Genomic DNA, 22,437 nt, shown 5'->3' with positions numbered 1-22,437 from the left:
TGATAAGGCCTTTGTGGAGAAACTAAATAAATTATTTGCATCTGTCTTCACAGATGAGGATGTGAGGGAGATTCTCAAACCTGAACCATTCTTTTTAGGTGACAAATCTAAGGAACTCTCCCAGATTGAGGTGTCATTAGAGGAGGTTTGGGAACAAATTGATAAACTAAACAGTAATAAGTCACCAGGACCAAATCATATTCACCCAAGAGTTCTTAACGAACTCAAATGTGAAATTGCAGAACTACTAACTGTAGTATATAACCTATTATTTAAATCAGCCTCTGTACCAAATGACTGGAGGATAGCGATTGTGATGCCAATTTTTAAAAAGGTGCCAGAGGGGATCCTGGCAATTACAGACCAATAAACCTGACTTCAGTATTGGGAAAACTGGTTGAAACTATAGTAATGAACAGAATTGTCAGACACATAGATGAACATAATTTGTTGGGGAAGAGACAACATGGTTTTTGTAAAGGGAAATCATGTCTCACCCATCTACCTGAATTCTTTGAGGGGGGTCAACAAGCATGTGGACAAGGGAGATCCAGTGGATTTCCAGAAAGCCTTTGGCAAGGTCCCTCACCAAAGGCTCTTAAGCAAAGTAAACTATCATGGGATAAGAGAGAAGGTCCTCTCATGGATTGATAGCTGATTAAAGGATAGGAAACAAAGGATAGGAATAAATGGTCAGTTTTCAGAATGGAGAGAGGTAAATAGTGGTGTCGCCAGGGGTCTGTACTGGGTCCAGTCCTATTCAAAATATTCATAAATGATCTGGAAAAAGGGGTAAACAGTGAGGTGGCAAAATTTGCATATGATACAAAATGACTCAAGAGAGTCCCGGGCAGACTGTGAAGAGCTACAAAAGGATCCCTCAAGACTGAGTAACAAAATGGCAGATGAAATTCAATGTTGATAAATGAAAAGTAATACACATTGGAAAACATAATCCCAACTATACATATAAAATGATGGGGTCTAAATTAGCTGTTACCACTCAAAAAAGAGAGCTTGGAGTCATTGTGGATAGACTCTCTCCTGGCAACGTAGCTTCTGCCTCTTCTTGAAGTGGATTACAGACAATGACGGGAGAGTGCTTTCCCATTGACTTCACCAGACCCGCTAAATTGACACCGCTGCAGCGATGGTAGCAGCGCCAATTTACTGTGGTATTGAAGACACATAGTAGTAACATTTAACACCCCTATAAAAGCTTTCTTCCATAGACATGAAAGTTTTTTACAACAGTCTGAGGCTTCAACTACCCTGCTCCAGCCTGTAGGCCCATTCCCCTCCAAACATCATCAAATGTAAGTCAGTCTCCTGACTCCCAGCAGCCCCCTCCAACTACTAAAACCTCCTCCCTTTTCAGAGGACAGAGTAGAAACCAGGAGTCCTGACTCCCAGATGCCAATTGTTCTAACATACTACATCCCACTCACTTCCCACAGGTAGAAGTAGGTGCCAATGCAAGTATTATTGATTCTCTTAGAAGAACATTTTCCTCACAAGGAACTTTTTCATGGCTCCCTTCACATCCTTGTTCCTCAGAATGTAGATAATTGGGTTTAACATAAGGCTGACAATGCTGTAGATCAGGGAGATTAATCCGTCATTGTCCAATGAGTAGCTAGAAAGAGGTTTTACATACATGAAGATATCACTTCCATAGTAGAACAGGACTACAGTGAACTAGGTCCTGAGGAGAATGTATCTTTGGTATCCTAAAAACAATGTATTCACCCAAATGTCCGATGCACGGGGAGGGGCTCTACCTGGTGAAGATCCTGGACACCAGTATCATGGTGACATTGAAAGAGATGTCTGCACAAGAAAGGGCCAGCAAAGGCGGGATGTCACAGTACAAATAGCTGACCCTGTTGGCCTCCCTAAAGGGCAGGTGGATGGTGAGAAAGATGTGCACAGCTGTGTTGAGTGCAGCACTCAGCCAAGAGATGTACAGCAGCAAATTTCAAATCCGCCTATTCATGAGCACGGTTTAGCGCAGTGGGTTACATATGGCCATGTAGCAGTCATATGCCATGGTGGCCAGTAGGATGCACTCAGCACCCACAAAGGAAAGGAAGAAATACAGTTGTACCACAAATATTACATAGGAGATTCTGCTTCTACCCAAGGAATGGTGCAACAGCATCTGTAGTATGGTGGTGGTCTGGCAGACCTCTAGAAGGGAGAGGTTCCCCAGGAAGATGCATATTTGGGTTTGGAGATGTGGTTCCACAAAGAAGAAAAGATTATAAGAATGTTCCCCAAGAGAGTGAAGATGGAGATAATGGAGATGACCCAAGACATAGGAAATGTAACCCCTGTAAAATATATGTACAGGTGAGTCACAGTCTATTATTCCAAATGGAAGCAGAGATGTAGTAATCTGCCAGTTTCTCAAAAGTCTCTCAGGGCTATCCAGAATAACTCTGGGGATCTTCGTCTTCTCGTTCAGTTGTTCTATGCTGTTAGAATCCAAACAGTCCAGAGATGAAGGATTTTTCCCTGAATCCATGCTTACATCTTTTTCTCACAGAAAAGAACCAGTAGGATCACTACCCACATGGGCTTTTCCTTTGCTGACAGGGAGTGAGGAAAGCATTTAGAGTTTTTGACTTCTGATCACCACAGACAATAACCACGTGTTTTGAAATTAGCACTTTTCTTTTAAAGTTCTTCATTTGCATTCCATGCAACTTCTACCTCCTTTGATGGGTTATTCAGTTACAGGGGCATTTACAATATAAATATTTGCTATTACATTATAACAGGATAAGTAAAAACAATGCATGTAACATCCTACTACTTTTCATAAAGTTTAAATACCAAAAACATTTAACAATCACTTTGATCTACACTAATTCACAAATGAATTTACATTGGGCTTCAGCTTGAGCTGGCACCTGGTCTGTCAGCATCACATACTAAAATCCTAGGAGAATGAATTCAGTTGGCATGGTTTGATTCTCCATGATCATGTCTTCACTTTGCTGCCACAGAAAGGGGAATGGTCTATAAACAAGGACAAAGCAGTTCTGCAGAAAAGGACCTGGGGATTACAGTAGATGAGAAGCTGGATCTGAGTCAGCAGTGTGCCCTAGTTGCCAAGAAGGCTAACAGCATATTGGGCTGCATTAGTAGGAGCACTGCCAGCAGATCAAGGGAAGTGATTAGTTCCCTCTATTCAGCACTGGTGAAGCCACATCCAGTTTTGGGTCCCCCACTACAGAAAGGATGTGGACAAATTGGAAAGAGTACAGCAGAGGGCAATGAAAATGATCAGGGGGCTGGGGCACATGATTTACAAGGAGAGGCTGAGGGACCTGGGCTTGTTTAGTCTGCAGAAAAGAAGATTGAGGGGGGATTTGATAGCAGCCTTCAACTATCTGAAGTGGGGTTCCAAAGAGGATGGAGCCTGGCTGTTCTCAGTGGTGGCAGATGACAGAACAAGGAGCAATGGTCTCAAGTTGCAGTGGGGGAGGTCTAAGTTGGATATTAGGAAACACTATATCACTAGGAGGGTGGTGAAGCACAGGAATAGGTTCCATAGGGAGGTGGTGGAATCTCCATCCTTAGAGGTTTTTAAGGCCTGGCTTGACAAAGCCCTGGCTGGGATGATTTAGTTGGGAATTGGTCCTGCTTTGAGCAGGGGGTTGGACTAGATGACCTCCTGAGGTCTCTTCCAACCTTAATACTCTATGATTCAAGACTAAACATTTCAGTTTGGTCAGTGACAGAACCTGGAGTTTACAGTTTCTTCCTACTAACGCTCTCTATCCATTAGATCCCTTTTCCTGCCCAGAGCCAGGAATAGAAACTAGATATCCTGACTCCCTGACCTTGATCTAACCCTTATACCTGTTTACCATCTGGAGCTTGTACCTTTCTAACCTGATATTCTATGATTCTGTGATTCTAACCCCAGATCCTTTTCAGCAATACTATCACTTAGCCAATTATCCACCATTTTGTAGTTGTGCATTTGATTTTTCCTTGCTAAGTGAAGTACTTAGTGCTTATCTTTGTTGAATTACATCATGTTGAGTTTAGACCAATTGTCCCAGGTGTCGAGGTCTTTTTGAATTCTAATCTTGTCCTCCAAAGTGCTTGCATCCCCTCCCAACCTGGAATCATCTGCAGATTTTATAAGCACATGGTCCAATCCATTATCCAAATTCTTAATGAAAATATTGTATGGCACCGGACCCTGGACTGACTCCTGTGCAATCCTACTAGATACGCCTTCACAATTTGACAGCGAACCATACTGTTGGAATTTGGTCTTTCAACCAGTTATGCACCCAACTTATAATAATTCATCTAGACCTCATTTCCCTACTTTGTTTATGAGAATGTCATGTGGGACTGTGTAAAAACCCTTCTTACTAAAATCAAGATGTATCTCGTCTACTGTGTCATCACATCCACTAACCCAGTAATCCTGTCAAGGAAGGAGAATAGGTTGGTTTGGCATGATCTGTTATTGATCATGCTGGCTATTCCTTATAAATGCCACTTCACTGTGTATTTCCTCTAGTGTCCAAGATGTATTATGCTTGCTTCAGGTCCAAAGTCTATAGGAGTGGTCAAAATTGTAAAATAATGGCTCTATGTTCATGTTATGTCTTCCTCTACAAGCTGGACCCAGAAGAGAACAAGGGACCTACTAATAGCTAAAAGAGACCTGCTTTCACTCGAGTAGTAGAGAACAGGTATTCCGGGCTGGGAAATATCCCCCTTGAAAATCAAGAAATGAGGTTTGTAGTCCTTCTTTCTCCTGAGAGACAGTACCATGACTTTTGCTTAAAGCTGAGCTGTCATGTTGGGACATTTCCCTCAACAAATGCCTGCTCATCTTCATTGGTCTGCTTATAGCCTGGACACCCTTTGCCTGCATCCATCTATCATACACTTACATCATCTCGACCATACTGAATATGCCTTCTTCCCAGGGTAAGAGGAAGGCATACTCCACCTGTTCATCCCACCTGACTGTGGTCCTTCTGTACAAAAGGCAGTCCTATATTCACTTACCTGAGACCCAGTTCAAGTTACTCACAGGGTAGCACCAGACTGATCTCACTATTATATAGCATTTTTACACCAATGTTAAACCCCATCATTTATACCTTGTGGAACAAGGATGGGAAAAAAGCTTGGAAAAATGTGATCTTTAGGATGTGAATAAATGTTATACTCCTCTTCCTTAGCCTCTACTTCTTCTTTTGCTGGTGTTTCACTTTCTTCTTTTTCTTCCTTTTCATTATAATCTTCATCATCATGTTTTTGTCTTCTTTCTCAGATTTTCTTTTACTGATGCTGTTTCTTGTCATTATCATTATCATCTTCTTAACTATTTGTGCATAAGAACATAAGAATGGCCAGGATTGGGTCAGACCAATGGTACATCTAGTCAAATACCAGTTTTTCAACAATGGCCAGTGCCAGATGCTTCAGAAGGAATGAACAGAACAGAATAATTATCTAGTGATCCATCCTCTGTAATCCTATCCCAGCAACTGGCAGTCAGAGGCTAGGGACACCCACAGCATGGGGTTTCATGCCTGACCATCTTGTCTAATAGCCATTGATGGACCTATCCTCCATGAAAAATGTCATTGTCTTCTTTTGCTCTTTTTCATCATTACTTTCATCTTCTGTTAGTACGGCTTTTCTTCTTTTTCTTCACCATCATCCTCATCCAAATATTTGAAAATAACCTTTAGTATGTACCACAAACAGCAGTGAATCAATTATCATTTATATATCTGTATATATATTTATTTATTCATTGCTTACTAGCTCCTTTCTGTACAGAGACATGGTAAGTTCCAAGAAATGTAGGGTGCATTGCACAGAAGACACAAAGACATTATAGCTAAGTTTGGGAGGATTCAATTTTTATTGGTAAATGTCAGTAAATGTCAATTGCACTGTACACACACAAATATTTTAGTCCATAGTTGAAATTTACAGATAGAGAAAGGAAAACAAATGTTGCTTTATAACTTCTTAGAGTTTGGTTTAAGGATATTTACTTAGTTTGTTTTGAGATGTGCTGTTGGCAATTCGTGTTTTAACCATTATAAATCTTCAAGTTTTTGAAATCAATGTCCACTGACAATAAATAATTGTTGATTGATCTGCCCTCTAGCCTGAGCCACCCACAATGTCCTGCAACTGTGAACATTTATATTAATAAAAGTCAGAAAAAAATACTTAAACCCGATAATTTTGTGCAACTGTGAAATTTTAAATTGATACACATAGAAAAAGTGCTTAAACATAAATAGCTATGTTATCTGTCAAAGTTTTTAAAAAAAATTAGATTCTGACAAGCCTAATTATAGCAGAGATTTTCAAATCTGCCCTGTAGTTTTAGGGAACTGTGCATCTACCTAGGTAGCCCTGAAAATATAAGCAAACATTTCCACTATGAATTGAATTTCCTCCTGTGTCTGCAGACTAGTTCAGAGAGAAATGTGAATTTCCGTTATTCACTTAAATGGGATATTGTCTCAGACTCACAGGATCAGTGCTCTCTTGGCTCCGTACAGTCCCTGTGAGTAACCCCCTTCAGTGTGATAGCCCTCCGTGAGGCTTGCACTCTGTCTCTGGGGTTAGGCTCTTTGGCCCCGCTGCCTCCTGGGACTGCACCTCTGAGCCCTCAGCACACCTATCTGTCTCCATGAGACCTCTCAAGGAGTCCACTCACTCTGGACTCCCCGGCCCCCAAACCCACAGGTAGCAATGCCACCCCGATCTCTAGACTGCAGTGACTCTCAGCCAGTGTAAAACAGAAGGGTTTCTTGTATGTCTGGAACACAGCACAAGAAGTCCCTCAAGCCTAGAAATTCTCAGCACAGTCCATGTGAGCTCAAGGCCCTGATTTGTCCTTAGTCGAGAAGCGTCCTCCTTCCAGCTGACCACCCTATATCACTTTCCCAAAAGCCCCTTCTCCATCCTTTATCTTCATTCCTGGGCACACAAGTCACCTGAATCCTCTCTCTTCCACCCTTTGTTCCCACTGGCCAGAACTGGCTGCCTTCCAGATCACTAGGGACCTCTCTCCTCAGCCCTTTGTCCTCCCATTGGCCAGAACCATCTGGCTTCAAAGATGAGGTGGGCCTCCAGGTCACCAGTTGCTAAGTTCCACAGTGTACAGGCCATTGTCTGGGGTCCAGGCTGCTAGGTGAGGTCACACCTGGTCCTCTGTAACAACAAACACCCTCTTCCACCACCTCGTCAAACATGCAGAGCATATGGAAAACACACACAGAAAATCCCTCATTTCATCACATAACACTAAGAAAATCCCCCACTTTGTCACATATGTTAACTCTGAAACTTAATGAGGACAATCTCACTGCCACATAGTTAGTTATTTACTGCTGATTTATTTGGCAGACTCACATGGTTAGTCTGCTTATTTTAAACTGCTTCCCACACTATCCCATGTGCCCAAATTATTAACTGTCTCCTAAAGAGTTGTTGTAAGTCAAACTCCCCTCCCCTGCCCAACAACATCATAATGCCAGGTGGTATAGTCCATAAGCACATCGATTTCATGCTGGAAACTAAAATGGGAAGACATAGGAGAACAAATTGACTTTAGTGCGCTGATTGTTTTATTCATTTTCATGATAAATTAATTAAGAGCCAGCTGTTTAAAACTTGAAATCAAGTTCCTGCAGAATTCCCAGTCTGCTGCACCAGATCTCAAAATAATCCAGAGACCTTGCTACAGAGTTTAGCCCCAGCTTGCCATACTTGACTACACTACATTCTATACACTGTACATTAGATTCTATGCTGTGCCTCTGAGGAGGTGTAGTGCAGAGGGCCCAGTGGAGGGTAAAGATGGCTTTAAGATATCTCTGTGAATCTCAAATTCTAGGCTTCTCCGAGGGATTTGCACATTCACAAGAGTGAGTTAGAGTAGCTCAGAGTGGCCGCTACCCCTCCCAATACACTAATTTCCACCACTGGCCACATCTGTGCCAAGTCCTTATGTCTAAGGATGCGCATGTGTTGCTTTGTGGGAGAATGGACTGCTCTGTGCACAATGGCCCTGCACTGCTTCTGCATGAGGAGAATTGTAGAAGTGTGTAAAGGGCCTTATCACAACCTGGAATTTGGTTCTCTGACTGTAACTTCTCAGGCTCTTAAAAATGAGGAAGAATTCTGAGTCAGCATCATGTAATTGCCAGTGTTTGCATTTGGCCATTACACTGGGGGAAACACCCGATTGCTTGAGCAGAAGACCAAAGGAAGTTTATTTTCTCCTCAAGGACTTCAGCAAATTCGATGCCCAACTCCCATTAGAGGTCATTGAAACTTAGTCATCTAACTTCTTTAGGCATCTTTTAAAATCCCTGCCTACATGCCATCAGGGCCTTGGCTTTCTCATGGTTTCAGGGCTCACTGAAGCTCTGACTCATTCTCTGGTCTCGCTGAGTGCACCCCTTCAAATCCCAGGCTTCATGCCTTTACCTCCCAGGAGTGGAATTCTGTGATTCTCCCACTCCTAGATGGGGCTGCAGCACCTTGCACATTGGCCATTGCTCACAAAGCATAAGAGAAAAGGATTTTTAAAATAACAAAGCATCTACACATGTCTATCTTACCTGGAGTCCAAGGTAGACCTATATTATCCTAGATGCCCCAGTCCCCGGAGGTTGGGCTCACTTGAGCTCCCCCTCTCTCTGAGCCTATGCTTTTAAATCCAGCACCCAGTCCTATTTTCCTGTTCCCATTTCTGAGCCTGATTAAACTGATGTTGGAGGCTCAGTAGGAGCTCTGAATGGCAATATCAAAGTCTATAGTCCTGAATGTTTGCTGAAAGATTGTCCTCTGGACTATTGTCCTCCCTTCTCCCAGAGTGCAGATTTAAAACATTTTAAACATTTAAAAATTGCCAGTGATGGAGACTCCAACACAGTCCTGGGTACGTTGTTCCAGTGGGTAATGTTTTTTTGTTTTACCTTTCCCATATATTAACCAAAGCCAAATACAGGATGCTCTAGTTTATGGATCAACACTGTAGTCTGACATATTCAGACTTGGAGCTAAAATTTGAATCAAAACTCCAGATCCAAATGGACCCAGATGAGTGTGTATTTCTAATGAATTTCTGCAATAGCTGGACTCACTATTCAATTACAGAATGATCCTATTATCTGATCAGATCTTTCACCTCAATGCAAATACACCTCTACCCTGATATAACACGACCCGATATAACATGAATTCTGATATAACACGGTAAAGCAGCGCTCTGGGGGGGCAGGGCTGCACACTCGGGCTGATCAAAACAAGTTCGATATAACGTGGTTTCATCTATAATGCAGTAAGATTTTTTGCCTCCCGAGGACAGCGTTATATCGGAGTAGAGGTGCACAATCAATCACCTTATGCTCCAAATTCCATCCCAGGAGATGATGAAGTAATCGGGCCTCAGATGAGAGGAACTGCAAGTTAAATACTCCGGTAAGCTTCAAGGTTCATAGGAAGATGATGCAGCCTTTGGGTCAAGAACAATAGAGCCAAAAATCCTAGATGTGAATCAATATTTTAGGGTGTTTACATTCATTTTATGCCATAAATTAAAAAATGGAAAAGGCAGGGATTTTTGTCCTTTTTGCTATGACCAGACAGTTAATCACCTTTTAAGGTACTACTTATAATCTGTGAATGCAAGGCTCTTCAGATAAACCAGTCATACAACCTCTCAGAAGTCAGATGTTGTACAAATATTGTAAGCTCTACTAATAATTTATTTTGCTGTCTAAGGAAATGGTGAGTAACCTTTTGAATTGAATCAATGCCCAATTCTTTCTTTGTAATCCGACTAGGCACTGTTTATACATATGTGAGGACATTTTCAATTAGATACCTTTCAGTTTCCTTGACTAGGAAAGAGGAAGTAAGGGGACCTCAATATATTTTTTCTTCCCCATTTCCTATTTTGTATAACAGTCTCTACCTGCAGAGGTGTTAAGTGGCCACTTCATATTAAGTGGTCTCCTGCAACTCTTTATGCTTAACAAACTGTCCCAACTTAGATTTAGCTGTACTACTGTGGACACCTTCCACACACTTGAAGAAGAGCTCTGTGAAACTCAAAACTGGTCCTTTCCACCAATAAAAGCTATTGGTCCAATAAAAGATATTACCTCACCCATCATGTTGATCTGTCATTTCCCCTCTTCTCCACATGAAACGAAATATTCCCAATCTGTTTATGTCACTAATCAGTTTTTGCTGCTCATCCCTGAAAGCCATGCTATCTCCTTTTCTGGATGGTCCCCAGAACTGAACATAGAATTCCTAGTGAGGAATTTATGTCTGTATCAGTCCCCATCCCATTCCTTTGGCATCCTAAAATTTTGTCTGCTTTTAGCAATACCGATATTGCACATTGAGTAGAGCTCTTCATGGAGTTGTCTGCAATGTCTCTCCCATGAGTTCACACAGTTATATTGGAGCCCAGTAAGGGGCAGGAAGAGTTCAAATTTTTCCCTTCAGTTTGCATTATCTTACAGTTTTCAACATGTTGCCTATTCAAATAGCTTAGTGAGGTGACTCTGAACTTACTTAGTCTTCTCTGGTATTTACTACCCTAAATTATTTTCTATTATCTGCAAAAATTTGCCATCTCACTGCTCATCTCCTTTTCCAGATCATACATTACACAACTCATACCAGGAAAACTTGTGAAACCCCAATGTCCTTGGTGAAACCTTTTGCTATAGTGAAACCTCACCATTTATTCTTGCTCTTCGTTTCCTAACTGTGATCCTGTTTCAGATCCATTATAGTACTTGCTCTTTCAACTTTGATGCTCTCATGTTTTTTAACAGACACTTGTGAGGGACTTTGTCAAAGGCTTTTGGAAATCCTAATAAATTAAACCAACCAGTTCTCTTTAGTCACTATGGGCACCAAACAAAAGCCCTTTGATTTAAGTTATTATTACATTTTGTATGGCAGCATATAAGGTCATTAACTGAGATCAGACCTTCATTGAGCTAGACATTCACATCACGAGAGATAGTCCTTATCCCAAGTAACTAACCATCTGTCTAGAAAAGACAGATAAAGAGAAGCAAAGTAATTCATCCAAGGTCACACTGCAGGTGAGTAGCTAAACCGGGAAAAGAACTCTTGCCTCTTTAGTCAAAGACCACTGCCTTAGCTATTATATCATGTTGCTTATCCTTCTTCTTGGGCGCTCCATTTTGCTGACAATTTTCCTTATTGATGTTGGTTATTCCCTATCCTTTCATTCTCTTCTAGGTGTTTTATAATTCTATTCATATTCTATCCATCCATCCATCCATCCATCATTTGGAACTGAAGTAAGATTGACTTGCCTGTAATCCACAGAATCATCACTAGCTATTCTGTAAAGAAAAAATCCATATTTGCAACTGTCCTGACTTGTAGTATAGTTGCTTGCCTTGATGACAGAAAACACCATTTTTAAAGCTAGTCAAGGAAGGATCCTTTTACCCACCAACATTTCAACATGAATACACTTTTTTTTATTTGCATTGAAATTTTTCTTCAATTGTTTTTTAAGTTTTTGCTGAAAACCCAAAACACCAGAAAATAAGAAAAGCACTTTGGGTTCTTTTGATTCCCAAAAATCAAACAATGCAAATTGGGCGGCAGTTTGGGATGGGTGGGCGTGCAGTGGAGAGTTAGATGGAGGGCAGTTTTCTTTAATGAAAACTCAGAAATGTGAAATGTTCTATAAAAATGGACTTTTTGGTGAACATATCCATTTTGTTTTAAAAAAATCCATATTAAAAACACGTTGGCAAAACATTTTCAACCTACTTTAATAATTTTGTTAAAAACTCAGCTTCTTCATTTTAAGGTTGTTTCAAAATTATTTGACTTACCTAAGCTCATCATTTTTCTCAAGTTGCTATATACAGTTGATCAGTTTGGTTCTTCACCTCCTCTTTTGACATCTCCCTTTTTCACTGCATCTCATTTTTATTATCTGGAAGGAGTTTTCTCCCCAGCATTCTTTGTGATAAAAACTCTTCTTTAAGATGTCCATATATTCCCTAATTGTTATATTCGCTCCTTGATAGTTCCAAAGGTGTGTTGATGACGGGTCAGTTTGTAACTCTGGTGTTCATCACTGTGAGGTTCTGCAGTGCTCTGTCAACCATGCCTGCAATGTCCCACACAACAGGACTGAAGTCCAATGAATACAAAAAGGATTCTGTATTGAGGCTGCTGGAGACAGAGTGATGCTGTGGTTCTTTCTGGCTGCCCAGCTCTCAGACTGTGCTACCCAGTATCACAACAGAGGGCCATCTTAAGTCTCAGCCTGTTTTATGCAGTCACAGAGGAGGCTGTTGAGTACACTACATGCACTGTATGGAGATGAACCCAGAATTAGCAATGGTAAGGCAACACCCTGCCCTAGCTCTGTGTACAATCTGGGATAGATTCATAAGAAGATAGGACTGGAGGGGATTTTTCAAAATTGCCTAGTTGTCTGAAACTCAATCATTTCAATGGTATTAACCCCTCAGGTCTTTTTGAAAATCCCACTAGGTGACTATCTACATCTTTTGGGACCAAAATACCTTTAACAATCTGGCTTCATGTGCTCATATGTCTCTCATTACCTCAACAGTTCACAACTATTGTCTACACAAGCACCTTCTGAGCTAGATAAGCATCAGCTCCCTTTTATATAGTTAAGGCACAGGTTCAATTAAGGGACTTGGTGAAGCTTACTCAAAAAATCTGTGGAAGAGCCTAAATTTCTGAGGAAGCCCAGATCTCTGGAGTGACCAGCCTTTTCCCAAGTCTCTAGGCCATTTATCCACCCATCCATTGGACCAAAGTGGTGAAAAGCATCCTACCAATAATTCATTACAAATTATTTCCTCTGCTCTTGATGTTCAGGCAAACTGTATAGGAAGGAAAACAAATTGCAAGTGGAAGATTGTTGGTCATAATATTTGTTAGTTTTAAGAAGTTGATATTTCTTAATAGCAAGAAAAAATCAGAGATTTTCAGGCCACTAGGGACCTGTAGGACATTTAATCTACCCTTCTGTATAACACAGGCCATAGAATTTCACCAAGGAATTCCTGTGTTGAGCCGAGTAACTTGTGTTTGGCTAAAGTACATCTTCCAGAAAGGCAGCATGTCTTGATATGAAAACATCAAGAAATGGAGAATCTTACCCAGAAATGTTACCCATGGTTTTCAGAACCCAAAGCAGTGGTAATGTAAGTGTTTTACTCCAGGCGGTGTCAGGAATATGTCGAGGGCACACAGCAATTCTGTTTTATGAAAGATTAATACAAGTAAGCGTGTTCTTATCTAAAACTACAACTTATTAGATTTAAGCACACACAGACATAAGCAATGGGTTTAGAACATCCCAAATCATTACCTAGAATCCAGGTATTGAGTAATTTTTAGAAGTTCCGCAATAGCTGGTCACTTCCCCACTGGGGCGTAAGGTGTCAGGAAAAACATTTCTAGTGTAACCCCCAAGGAGATTACATGAATTCCTGGAGCTCTGTCTGCTGGCAGCTCTGGGAGGAGGAGCCAAGGCAAAATCAGAGTCTGCCCGGCAACCAATAGGGAGTGAGATGCCCCTCCCAGGGAGTTCAGGAGAGGCGGGAGCCAGCCAGGGCAAGGACAGGACTGGTTTTGTGGGGAGCTGGTGAGTCCCAGGCCTGCAAGCAGGGTTCCCTCTGAGAACTGGCCTCTAGGGACCTGACAGCCGATCCCTCACCTGGGTTTTCTTTCCCCACGGATGAGTCCCAATTGGTAGCGTTTGCTGAGAAATTTCCTCAGCCAGGCTGGGTTCACCTCCAGCTCCCTAGGTGAGACTAGTCACCACATGATCAGCTCTGCTTGTCCAAGGAAGCTACCTGCTGAGTGTATGACTGAAGGCTGGGCTAGGAGGCTACAGTTTGGATGTTAGGGTAGTTGTATAATCTACACCTTGAGCCCTGCACCCCTTTGTGGTGAGGGGAAATCCTGGGACCAACACAACCTGATTCCTGCTTGAGGAGGATCCCTGACAGCAGACAGCAGCCCCTCTGCAGTGACTGAAGAGTCCAGCATTATCTTCAAACCTGAAGATCATTCATGGAGTCCGTGAGTGCACTGTCTTTTAGTTAGGTTTCAGAGTAGCAGCCGTGTTAGTCTGTATCCGCAAAAAGAAGAACAGGAGTACTTGTGGCACCTTAGAGATTAACAAATTTAGTTAGTTAGTCAGGGAATTTGTTTTGGGGATCCCCTACTCCCTGAACTGTGTCCTCAAGCCAGGGAGTAAGGGTTTGAGGATTTTATTACCTGCTGCTTATTATACCTGGGGAGGGATTCACCACCTCCTCCCACTTGTGGGTCCTTTGGGCTGTACTGAACCCAGTCAGCCACACTGCTTAACCACTGCAGAGAATTTTATAGGTCATCAAGGGCCCCAGCAAAGTATGCATACCAACAGGACACTAATTTTACACTTGTTACATCAAGTCATGGCTGTTTTCAGTGTGGGTACCGGTGACCCTAAAAATAGTGTTTCACCCTGTTATGTTGTATTTGTTGCCTGTTTAATATAATTATTGTGTTGAATATATTTTTATGTGTTGTGTTATTTCTTGGAAGTCTCCAACTATCTGGCAAGTAAGTGAGGATTACTCTGTAGTTAGAATTTTCCTCCCAAGCTGCCCTGGTGACCCTGCCAGGAAGGAGTGAGGGAGGTGGAGGCACCACCAAATAATTTCATATAAAAAGAAGAAAAAAAGATTCACCCTGCTGAGTGGGTGGCGGGATGCAAAAGAACCCAGACCTGTCCATCAAAACCTGTAAGCCGATTGTCATTAAAGGAGGTAACCAGGTGGAGAGGGGCGCTACACTTAGGAAAGCTTCAGAGGACTGCTCCAAAGTACACTTTGTTATCTAATCCTTTGATAATTAACTTTTACAAAATGCATAAATCATAGTGACCCCTACTGGGTCATCACGTCTCCTAACATCAATAAACTACCTATCAACAAACATTCCTAACAATCTTAGTCACAATAAGCTTCTATATCAAAGGGGCCCAAATTCAAGGTCCTCATCCACTTATTTTCTTTCAGTCTCAATTGTTGACTTTTTCTCTGCTCTCCTCCCATTCTGATTAGCAGAACCTGCAGCTAGTTTTGACCTTGCTTCCAGAAGCCCTGCTTGTTCAAATTAACCCTTAAGTAGTAAGTGTTCTATTTTATTAAGTCCTGGTTACAGAAAGAATATACGACTTCAAAATTTGGGGTACACACACCCCTCAAATCTGGGGTAACAAAACCACCCCTTCCCTTGGGAGTTTGTTCCAGTGGTTAATCGCCCTCATTCATAAACATTGTGCCTAATTTCTAACAAGAATTTGCCAAGTTTCAGTTTCCAGCCATTGGTTCTTGTTCTGCCATTCTGTGCTAGATTAAAGCTCCCCTATCAGCTGTGTATCAGGAGGCTCCTATGACTCATGTGCAACTGAATGCTGGGTTCTAGCATGGGGGCAATCTTGCTATTATATGCTCTTATATAGCTCATATAATGGAGCTTTCCCTGTCCACTCCTAAAAGCACACATTCCTAAGTAATTTAGGCTGAGATTTTGAAAGCCTCATATCGGATTTGGAAGCCCTATTCCCATTAGCAGGGATGGGAACTGGGTGTCCAAATCCCCTCAGCAACTTTGAAAAGCTCACCAGTATGAGTAGGGAGTCAAAAACTCGGCCTATGTAGATATATGTAGCCTGAAGGAAGAACCTTTTGAGAAGACTAGACAAGACTATACAGGGTTCAAAAAAGAACTAGATACATTCATGGAGGATAGGTCCATCAATGGCTATTAGCCAGAATGGGCAGGGATGGTGTCCCTAGCCTCTGTTTGCCAGAAGTTGGGAATGGGAGACGGGGGATGGATCACTTGATGGTTTTCTGTTCATTCCCTCTGGGGCACCTGGCATTGGCCACTGTTGGAAGACAGGATACTGGGCTAGATGGACCTTTGGTTTGACCCAGTATGGCCAGTCTTATGTTCTTAAGGAACACAGAGGAGGAAAGGCTGAAGAAGTTTTCAGTTGCTCTAAAAGCAGTTTCCAGAGGTGGAGGCATCTAAGAAGAAGGGGTGGAGAAGGACTGTGAAGATCACACAAATTCCCCTATGAGGAGAAGGGTGTGGGCATGTGGGATGCAGGCAAGCAGAAGGAGACAGCCCAGTGAGGTAGTTGATTCAGGGCATTGTAGGGAGCTTACATTTGAAGCTAAGAGAGTTATTTGAAACACAGATTATACATGGTCAGTATGGGAAATAAGAGGGGTAATCAGGATGGCGGCATTCTGCATGAAAGCTCCACTTTTATGACCAGTCTGAGAATTTCCTACATGACTTAGGCATCCAAGGTAAACTTTTTAAAGAGCACCAAAGCATTTTAGGGATGAGATTTTAAATGGAGCTTAAGAAAGTTAGGGGCCTAACTCACACTGAATCTCAATGGGATTTGGTCATCTAACTCCCTTTAGGTTCCTTTGGAAACTCCAGTCATAGAATCCTAAACCCCACTGATTTATGACTCTTGGGTCCCCAAAACCCTTAGTCATCCTCAAAAATCTTAGGCTATTTATTCATATCATGCTTTGCTTATCTCTCTCTATGCAACATTCCCCATTTCTGTCATATTGCTAGTGTGCCCATTTCTGTAGTGACTGAAGCATAGCTAATAAAAATAACAATCACATTTACTTATCAAATTATTCTTGCCAGCACAAATAGAATAAAAGAACATAGAATTCGTGCCTGAATCCCTACTGAGTCCAGTCCCTGCTATCACAGGCAACCCCATCTTATAATTCCCTTCATAAATTTATCAAGTTCCACCTTCAAATTAGTTAGGACTTCCCTTCCTCCTCATCCTATTAGGTGATGAACTCATTAGGCCTCAGGAGGTAGGCCTAATGATCATCAGCCAGAAGATAACTGTAAACCTCAAGATGTGTCAGACCTGAAATCATCCTAGAATAATAGAATCATAGAAATGTAAGGCTGGAAAAGACCATGAGAGGTCATTTAGTCCAACCCCCTGCACAGAGGCAGGACCAATTAAACCTAGACCATACTTTAAAGGTGTATGTGCAACCTGTTTTTAAAGACTTCCAATGATGGGGATTCAGTAGCCTCCCTTGGAAGCCTATTCCAGAGCTTAACTACCCTTAGAGTTAGAGAGTTTTCCTGATATCTAATCTCAATCTTCCTTGCTGAAGATTAAACCCATTACTTCTTCTTGTATCTTCAGTGGACATGGAGAACAACTGATCACCATTAACTTTATAACAGCCCTTAACATATTTGAAGACTGTTATCTAGTCCCTCATCAGACTTCTTTTCTCAAGACTAAACATGCACAGGGGTGTTTTTTTTAACCTTTCCTTTTAGATCAGGTTTTCTAATCCTTTTATCAGTTTTGTTGTTCTCGTCTGGACTCTCTCCAATTTGTCCACTTAGCTGTGACATTAGTGCAGTTTTCAGTCAAGAAGACAACACAGGTAAATAATTGATGTTTCCAATATCTCTATTTTTTAATTTTCATTTGTGTTCATATGTATATTCAAAATAATAAATCTTGTCAGGAACATTGAAGGGTCCAAATAAACTATGTCACCTAGTTGTCCTTTATGCAATATTGACCCAATAGTTGTAGAATTGAATAAATTAGAGCAGTTCTCTTTTCCTTTGAAAAAGGCATGCTGATGTAACTTTATCATATCATGATTTCCTAGATGTAGAGGTAAAGATTCTGTGTTTGTAATTTCCCCACTTCCCCATGCACTGTTTTAAATTTTAGATACAGCATTTTCTACCCATTAGTCCTCTGGTATAGGGGCTGACTTTAATGGGAGATTTCATCTAATAGCTCAGCTTCTTTGTTCTGAATCTCCTTTGAAATGATGTGATGTGCGATATCTGGCTCTGGTAACTTGTTGCTCTTCAATTGATACATTTGTTCTGGCAACTCTTGTTCTTAACCTTAGAGTTTAGATGGAGAGTTAATGAATGGCAAACTGGGATGGAAATCCTACAGTGCACTAGCCTGAAACTCACTAATGGGCCCTAGAGATATATCTTCAATCTCTGAAAATATCTTAGGCATTTTTTTTTTCAAAAGTGCCTCAGTGACTTTGAAGCCTAAACCCTTTTTTATAAAGTCAGAAAGAAACCGATTTAAAAAAAAAAAAACACGTAGACACCTAAAGATGCAGCTAAACATCTGGTGGGATTCTCAAAAGCACCTAAGCAAGTTACATATCTTTCCTCCTGGCCAAGCTATTTGCATCTTTAGGTGCCTAAATATTATTGAAAATCTGGCCCATGGGGACTTCTGTAAATTTTACCCCTCATCTTTAATACCAGATTAGAGTGAGTCTGGGGTAGGTATTTCCAGAATATCCTCTGTTGTGAAGACTGACATTGACAAATGGTTTAAATTTGAACTTCCAGAGGAACCTTAAATGAGTAAGGCTCCCAAATAACACTGAAAGTCAATGGCACTTAAGCACAAAACTCCGTTAGCCCCTTCAAAAATCCCAGGCTTCAGTTCTCTTATTCTTCTTAATTTCTCCCATTACCCTAGTTGACCAAAGGCCATGATGGTTTCAACATTTTATGCGCCCAATCCCATTTTCTCTTTATTCCAACTCACGTTGACTCCATGGGAGCCATGCATGTATATCCATGGTTAGAATTTGGCCCTGATATCCTACACACATGCAGTCAAATAAATAATCAACTATCCTAACAAGCACCACCCAAGATACACAAGGTTATGATAGTACTGTTCTGTATTCTCTTGCAGATTGTAGAAGTCTCATCCACAGATTTGCGGAATGGTAGCTCAGTGACAGAATTCATTATCCTCAATTTGAGCAGTACCTGAGAGATACAGGTTTCACTCTTCATCCTCTTCTTAGCAATGTATCTCCTCACCATAATGGGCATAATCACGTCACTAAGGATGGACAGCCGACTCCACACCCCCATGTACTTCTTCCTGGGGAATATGTCCTTTCTGGACATGGACTACAACTCAGCCACAGTCACCAAGATGCTCCCATCCTGCTCACACAGGTGTGAACTATCTCCTTTGCTGGCTGTGTATTGCAATCTTACTTCTTCTTCCTTTGCACAACTGAGTGTTTCCTTCTGGTGGTGTTGTCCTATGACCAATACATGACCATATGTTACCCTCTCAGATACTCAACCATCACAACCAAAAGGACATGCACACAGCTGGTGATAGGCTGCTGGATTGGGGGCTGCCTGTCACCACTGATGCCAGCCGTCCTACTGTCTGGTTTATCTTTCTGCGGCTCCATTGTGATCAACCATTTCTTTTGCGATATCCCACCGCTGCCGAAGTTGGCGTATGTGGACACCCGTGTGACGCAAAAGCTCATATTCCTGCTTTCTGCCCTGGTGATTTTAGGGACCTTACTGTCTGTGGTGGTTTCCTACATCTACATTGTCATCACCATTGTGAAGATCCCTTCAGCAGAAGGCAGACATAAAGGGCTAGTCTACACTGCCAACTCTAAAGTGCTGCCATGGCAGTGTTGCTGCAGCAGCACTTTAACATGGCTTGTGTAGTCACAGCAGAGCGCTCTCCCATCACTCTAAAAAAACCACCTCCAAGAGGGGCGTGGCTACCAGCACCGAGTGCACAGCTCCCACTGCTAGTGCAATGTCTACACTGGTGCTTTACAGCGCTAAAACTTGCTGTGCTCAGGGGTGTTTTTTCACACCCCTGAGCAAGAAATTTGCAGCACTATAAAGTGCCAGTGAAGACAAGCCCAAAGTCTTCTCTACCTGTGCCTCTCACCTGACTGTGGTCTTGCTCTTCTAATTGCTTTTTCTCCAGCTCCAGTTCCTGCCTTCCCCTTACCACTTCAACCATGTCCGGACATGCATAAAATAATGCCCATGTAGCAGCCACATCCTTTGCACTACCCTGTGGCTTAAAGGTTGTCCAATATTGTTCAAAGCTCAGACTCACTTCAATAAAGGGATTCTCACCCTTAAAACAACCTATTTCCCAGGTGCATTTCCCCTTCTTCATTACCCATCTCTCTAACCTGCTGGTTTTCTCCTGTCTCAAGCGAGCAGCCAAGGGAATTTTTTCAGCCATCTCTACTTCCCTTATCTCACTAATGATACCTACCAAAAGCCCTTTCAGGTAGTCACAGTATTGCTCTAAAATCTTTACTTTTAAGACACAACTCTTTAACTCCTTATTGCATGGTCCTACAGTTATTCTAAGCACGATTCTTAACTTAAAAGTTACAGGACATTACCAAATATTCTATGAGAGAGAGACCTCACTAAAGGAGCTTAGTCTAAAAAAGGAAAAGACAGTTTGCTCAGGTCTGTGCCTCAGTTTCCCCACTCCACAGCAACTACTCAACAAGTACCACATGATCACATGCTGCCCGTGTTCCTCCACCAATTCATTACCAGATTTGCCCATTACTTTGTGGTATGCTCATTTATTAGGGTTATTCTTCTGGGGTGGAGGTTCCTGTACTTGTGTCAATGTACTGCTTGTGTCACTTGTGTTCTCATACAGAGCTCTACTTCTCCCTGTTGCAAGTTCCCTCCCAATGGAGCTATCCTGCAGGACCTAGGTTCTCCAGGGCTGAGTTCATCCACCCACAGAATCAGATGAACACACACATATACACACATTAACAGAGTGCATCTGAGAGTACTAGGTTAATCAGCAGTCCCAAGCTGACCCTGGACTCAGTAGACTGGGTTGAGCAGCACTTCCAACCTGTCACCCTCATATGCCATGGGCACCGCACCAGAATAGAGCACACCTGAGCAGACTGGGTCGAGCAGCACTTTCAATCTGCCACCCTCATATGTCCCAAGTTCAGCACATCTCTATCCCCACTTTCACATTACAATTGTTCTGGTAGTAACCCTCTTGATGAGCAAACCCCACAGGATTTTTGGGCACTGCAGGGATCTTTTAGCTTAGGTACAAGGAGTGTTGCTACAGAGCAAATGAGGAAACCAAAAAACACCCAGGGAGATGTGGGGTGGAGGAGTGAGAGAGAGAGAGAGAGAGAGAGAGAAGCAACCAGCTTAATCATGAACGTTATTTATTGCCAGGTAATAGCCACAAAACATTTATAATATTAAATCTAACTTGAACTTGATTATAAAAGTCAAGTTTAGAAAATTATAACTGATCACACAAGTCAGGGTCAGAAAGCAGGAAAGAGAGAGACAGCAGGGTTCTCACCATTCCATGAAGCTTGAATCAATCGGGGGTCCTAGGTGGTGGTGGTAGCTGAGGGACCAGAGTACTGGAGACAGGCAGAGCACCCAGCATGATCAGTCAGGAGAAGATGAAGTCCCAATGGAACTGATGCAGATTTTGGATCCAGGCCTCAGAACACTTACTTGAGCATGGGTAGGGTTTTTCATAGAGAAACAACAGTGGTTCAAGGGAGAACACTAGATTTATTTATGTGTAGACTGAGGGCTCAAGGGAGTGTACCAAAGTTGTTTTGTTCAGGCTAGACAATGGGAGCTGATCATTCCTCGCTTTGGGTGGGGGCTCACAATGCAATTAGGGAGCTTCACTATTTTGGATACCAATAAAGGATTTATTTCTAGAATTGGTCTAATAACTTCTGAGCTGGGTGTGTGCAGTCGTGGGTTCATTAACATATAGAGCAGAGATCCCCCATGATGCAGTGCTTCCCTGATTTTCTGGTCCCAGAGCTCCTTGCAGTTCTTGCCTTGGAATCTCTGTTGTCCATTTTGTATGCTAATGGAGATGCCTCCTTGTCTCATCTCCGATGCAAATGAGGCTAGGGGAGTTTCCTTAATTCTATCATCTCTATCCCAGGGGGTTAGGTGTGTCTCCCACTGCTTTTCATTGCTTTTTGTAAGTCTTTCTTCTGATTAGTTTTGGTTCAAGCAGAGGCTGGGTGGGGGGAGGTCTTTTGTGAGTCAGACAGGCTGGGTATTGCACCCTGGTTCCCCAAGAACACAGAGCCGCTGGGTAACAACAGAAGTTTGTCCAATAAAAGCAGAATGTTTTAAAGCCTTCAAAATTCATCGCTAATGTCAAGCGCGCAGCACCTCATATCTGTTGTAACATATAACACTCATTTAATGTAAGTTACTATGGGTCATATTGTGCCATCAGTCTTGAAGTAGAATTCTCCTTTGAAGTTGAGTTCTACTTAAAATCTGATAGTATGGAATTGACCTATCAGAGAAAGAAGAAACAATAATAGGCAGTATGTGTAATTACTTACAATAAAACTTATCAGAGATCAGATGTGTGACTGAAATAACCTAACACTTTCATTCCCAAAA

General features: G+C 41.9%; 1 pseudogene; it reads right to left on the bottom strand.

The window, feature by feature from the left end:
• Positions 1–1,494: 1,494 nt before the first annotated feature.
• LOC117885422 lies at positions 1,495–19,996 on the bottom strand (annotated as a pseudogene).
• Positions 19,997–22,437: the final 2,441 nt, after the last annotated feature.

The sequence above is a fragment of the Trachemys scripta genome, chromosome 12 (genome assembly GCF_013100865.1).
Source record: "Trachemys scripta elegans isolate TJP31775 chromosome 12, CAS_Tse_1.0, whole genome shotgun sequence".
NCBI classification, from domain to species: domain Eukaryota; kingdom Metazoa; phylum Chordata; order Testudines; family Emydidae; genus Trachemys; species Trachemys scripta.
This window is presented reverse-complemented; position numbering and strand designations above follow the sequence as displayed.